Source organism: Fukomys damarensis, unplaced genomic scaffold (genome assembly GCF_012274545.1).
Source record: "Fukomys damarensis isolate Sample0158 unplaced genomic scaffold, DMR_v1.0_HiC HiC_scaffold_2, whole genome shotgun sequence".
Classification (NCBI taxonomy): domain Eukaryota; kingdom Metazoa; phylum Chordata; class Mammalia; order Rodentia; family Bathyergidae; genus Fukomys; species Fukomys damarensis.
In genome coordinates this window covers 5,761,193-5,766,097 of record NW_022900914.1, presented here as the reverse complement: position 1 = coordinate 5,766,097, position 4,905 = coordinate 5,761,193, and the positions used below count along the sequence as shown (strand labels likewise).

Here is a 4,905-nt window from a genome sequence, read left to right as displayed (position 1 = left end):
AAAAAAAAAAAAAAATGTATATATATATATATAAAAGCAAAGTCCAGTTGGAGTTTCCTTTGACCATTTCTTTGTTTTGAATATTATAATGTGCATACTATATAAAGTTCCTTATTTAGTGACCAATTCATTTCACTGCTTAATTGTAGGCCTGTAGTCTCATCATTAAACAGGGAGTGTTGTATACATTAGTTTTGGGCAAAAGGTAATTTTTAATTTTTTGTAAAAGATAGCAAATAATTGGATGCCTAAATAGCATCTGAGTCTGGTCTCTTTGGCCTGTGTGTGTGTGTGTGTGTGTGTGTGTGTGTGTGTGTGTGTGTTTTGCTAGGATAAAATTCAGGGCCTTCACACTGAGCTACATTCCTCCCCGCCTTCTTTTCATTTTGAGACAGGTTCTCACTAAGTTGCTAAGTTGCTGAGGCTGCATTCAAACTTGCCATTCTCCTCTCAACCTGCCAAAGTGCTGGGATTTTTTGTTTTGTTTTGTTACCAGGGATCAAACTCGAGACCTTGTGCTTGGGAGGCAGGCTGCAGAACCACTGAGCTAAATCCCCACCCTGGGATTTTTTTTTTTTTAAGAGTAGGAAACATTGAAAGAGAAATAGCTTTTTTGTTTTTTGAGACAGGGTGTCGCTATGTAGTTGAGACTGACCTGAAACTCACTATGTAGCCCAGGCTGGTCTTGAACTCACAGCAGTTCTCCTGCCTCAGTCTTCCAAGTACTGGGGTTACAGGCATGCCCACCCTGCCTGGTAAGAGGGATAGCTTTTAAGAGAAACAGTAGGAGGACTGGAAAGTGGATTGCCTGCCCACCCTGCTTTTCAAATGTGTTTTATAGGGCAAAGCCATGAGCTGAGGTGGGTACAAAGTGGGATAAAACTATAAGACCCAATGGAAAATTACAAGGTGGGCATGAGGTGGGACAAAACCATGATCAATAAGATTGCAAGTACAGTCACCCCTTAATATTGATTAAAAGGGCATCAAATGGGAAAACATTGTGTACAAAGAATTTCCTGAAAGGAAATGGCCTAGGGAGATTGATGCCTATAGAATATCTATCACTGTTACTCATCTCTAGCGGAAGTAGTTCCTGTCTTCTTTCTGTAATGCTAACCACTTTATAATAGTTTCTAACTAACTTAGCTATCTGCGGTATTCCCCCCTCTGAAGAAGTATCCTTGGTGAGGGGGAAAAGGGTGTAGTTTTTATCTAAGTGCTTTGAGCTGAGAAGGGTCAATGTAAAGGAGACCAGAGTTAGGGGCTTTCTCCAGAGCTAACTGAATGGGCCCTAGATAGAAATCATATTGTAGTTTAGCAGTTTTGACTTAGAAAAAGTCGATCTGGTGGATCCTGGTAAAAGGAGTCTTAGCACATTTGTCTTTGGTTACATCCGTATGACCGCTTGGCGTTTGGCAGACTCTAAGCTTAAACAGTTTTTAAGAAATTACAGCGTGTGTGGGGCAACCCATTTTATGGTGCCTCTTCTTGTCTCGCTTAGAAGCTTTCTTTCACTAAATTTTTCCTACTCTTAAAAAAAGAAAAATGGGGCCGGGGATTTAACTCTGTGGTTCCACCACCTGCCTGGCAAGCACAAGTTCCTGAGTTCTAGCCCCAGTACCAAAAAACAAAAAAAACTTAAGAGTAAAAATACCATTTCAACACACGCTTTCATAAAAGTGAAAAGAAAGGAATACAGCTAATTGGTTTTGTGATGTCAGCATAATCACAGTACCGAAACCACATGATGACATTAAAGAAAATAAAACCACAAATAAATATTCCCAAAGAACATCAATACAAACATTTTTAGAAAATTTTTATCAAATAAAATAATAAAAAAGAAATTGGAGTGTGTATAATCTAAGCAGGAGCACTTGAAAGGCAGGTTGAGGAAAGAGTCATACTTAGAAACTGAAACAGTGGTTGTAACTTTCTGGCTCTTAGACTCCTATTGACGGAGGTTATCTCTGGGTCTGATATTTTGTCACAAGTCTCTAGTTTTAGCTGCAAGAAGATAAGAGACAATTTGAAGGACAAATTTAGCTAAGAAATTAAAAATTTTGTTGAGCTCATATACCATAGTTTTATTTATTTATTTATTATTTATTTATTTTAATGACTCATGACAGTGGTCAGCTACCAGTGTAGCTGGAAATTGCCAGAAGGGGTCAGGGATGGGAGCCTCTTTTTAAGTCTAGCTTTATTATTATGGTCTTTTTTTTTTTTTTTTTTTTTTTTTTTGGGTACTGGGGATCGAACTCTGGTCCTTGTGCTTGCGAGGCAGGCCACCGAACCTCTGAGCTAAATCCCCAGCCCTGGTCTTGACTTAATATTTTAGTTACATTTTTCTACTGGGTGTTTGGGACCAAGTGAAAGTGAGATCTGTGTCAATCTAAATTAGCCTCTTGCTGTCTATCAAGGTTGGTTAAATCTCCCTGGACATTGACTGTGGAACCAAGTATAGAGCCTCTCAGCTCTTCTGTCTGAGTCAGCCGTCAGGATGGTTTGCGGCGTTGCTTGACCAGGTTGCCTTTGGTGAAAGCAGCACTTTTCCCTACTACGGCATACTATGTTTGTTAATTTGGTGTCCAGCCATCTCCCTCAGGAGACTGGGTGACTACCAAAGAGGTAGGATCCTATAGAAAAGGATCCCTCATGTCCTGGATCTTTTTTGACCTTGGAGGGCCATGGCCAAAATACTGGCTGTTCTCTTAACATAGTTCTGGTCTTCAAACTTTCAATCTTGAACACCCAGAAGAGAAGATCGGAGACATTAGTACTGTAGTGGGAGCAATCAGCTTAACTATGATGATTTTACCTGACTGTCAAGCACCAAAGTGCAGGGATTACAGATGTGTACCACCATGCCCAGCTGGCTCTCTGATTTTTGTTGTTGCCGTTCACCATTTTCCAGGCTAAAATCTGAGTGTTGTCCTTAATTCTTCTTCCTCACCACTCACATTCTGTCTGATATCTGTCGATTCCATCTGCCTCAGCATTTCCTGAATCTTTCTTTCTCTGTTGAAATAGCTACAGCCTTGGTTCATTTTCTCATCGTGGTAGTCAGGCTATTTCACGGCCCCTTATGAAACCTGTCAGCGTTCTTGGCAGGCCAGTCCTGCACTTTGTCACATGAATGTGTGCTGCTTCCTCCATAATTCTTCCTCAGTCATTCTTTTTGATCAGAAACATAAAGTTGGAAAGGTATGGGAATCCATATTAGATGATATATGACCTTAAGTGCTGTGAATTTTGAAAGAAATTTAAATTTATTTTGGTTTTGGTTTTTGGAGGTGCATGGGATCAAATCCAGGGCTTTGTGCCTACTAGGAATTACTACATGAGCTATATCCCCAGCTCCCTCTCTTTTTTTGGAGACAAAATCTTGCTAAATCTCCCAGGTAGGACTTGAATTTATGATCCTTCTGCCTCAGCCTTCCAAAGTCTGGGATATAAGCATGTGCCGCCACATGGCTAGCTAAGAGCTTAGAGAAAATACATATGCTGAAGACCAGTGATTCGACAAAGGTTTTTGAACAGAAGAGCAGAATGATCAGAGCTGTGCTTTTTAAAATTTCAGTATTAGGAATCAAATCGAGCCCTTCCACGTGCCCATCCCCCCTTTAAAATTTTTTGAGATAGAGTCTTGCAGAGATCCGAGGCTGGCCTCAAATTTGCAGTCCTCATGCCTTAGCCACCCAAGTAGCTGGGATTATAGGTTTGTGTCAACACACCCTGCAAGAGCTGTGGTTTTTTAAAAGATAATTCTGCAATCGAGGCATGAGTGTACATTCTTGTAACTTGTACACGGTGGGAGGTTGAGGCAGGAGAATAGAGCTCAATGCCAGTCTGGGCGATTTAGCAAGGCTTTTTCTCAAAAACTAAGAGCCAGGCATAGTGGTTCATACCTGTAATCCCAGCACTTGAGAAATGAGGTAGAATCGCCATGGATTTGAGGCCAACCTGGGCTGTACAATGAGTTCGAGACCAGCCTAAACTACATATTGGAACCAGCTGAAAAAACAAAAACACTAAGAAAAGGATGAGGACGTAGCTCAGTGCAAAGGCTTTGGGTTTATTTCCTGAGACCACCACACACACACACACACACACACGGACCTTGTGCTTGTGAGGTAGGTGGCAGAACCACTGAACTAAACCCCCAGCCCTGATCTGTCTTAATAGTAAGGTCAGGACCTGGTCTAGCACTGAAGTAGAAAGAAATGGAACATATTATTAGATTTTTTTGGGGGAGGGAGTCTAATTTCTCTCTCTCTCTTTTTTTTTTTTTTTTTTTGGTCCCAGGGATTAAACTCAGGACCTTGCACTTGTGAGGCAGGTGGTGGAACCACTGAGCTAAATCCCTGGCCCAAAAAAGTCTAATTTCTACTTGTTACTAAAGAGAAACAACTGAGATGTACTCTTCTAAAAAATCACTAAACTTATTTTCATGCCTGTTTTCCCTTATTCACAAATCCCTTTTTAGTGATACAATGTCCACAATACACCCTCAATGACAGACTGAATTGGGTAGCATGAAATAAATCATATAAATTACCTTAAATACAATTGGCCCATTAGGAATTTTTCTGTCTAGGAAAATGTATCATGCATTATGTATCAATAAAAGTTTTTTAAAAGTGGGTAAGATATTAGGGGAAATCATATATTATAGAAAACCAGTGGGATAGAGGTTGCAGCTTTTGTCATTAGTAATGGCCAGGGACTTAGCTCTCCACTTAGCAAGCCACTGCGGAACCATTTAAGTCTGACCTCATGTAGAAGTGTCAGACCTTTGCTGCTTTTACACAATCCTAAAGCAAACATGAAGCTAGCAAGGAGATAGGAGATTTTCTTTCTTTTTCTTTTCTTCTTCTTCTTTTTTTTTTTTTTTTTTTA

The 4,905-nt window shown here is 40.2% G+C and overlaps 1 protein-coding gene across 5 annotated transcripts in view; it reads left to right on the top strand.

Moving 5' to 3' along the window:
- Wdcp (WD repeat and coiled coil containing) overlaps positions 1-4,905 on the top strand; it is a 27,489-nt gene that overhangs the window by 3,985 nt on the left and 18,599 nt on the right. The window lies entirely within an intron of this gene.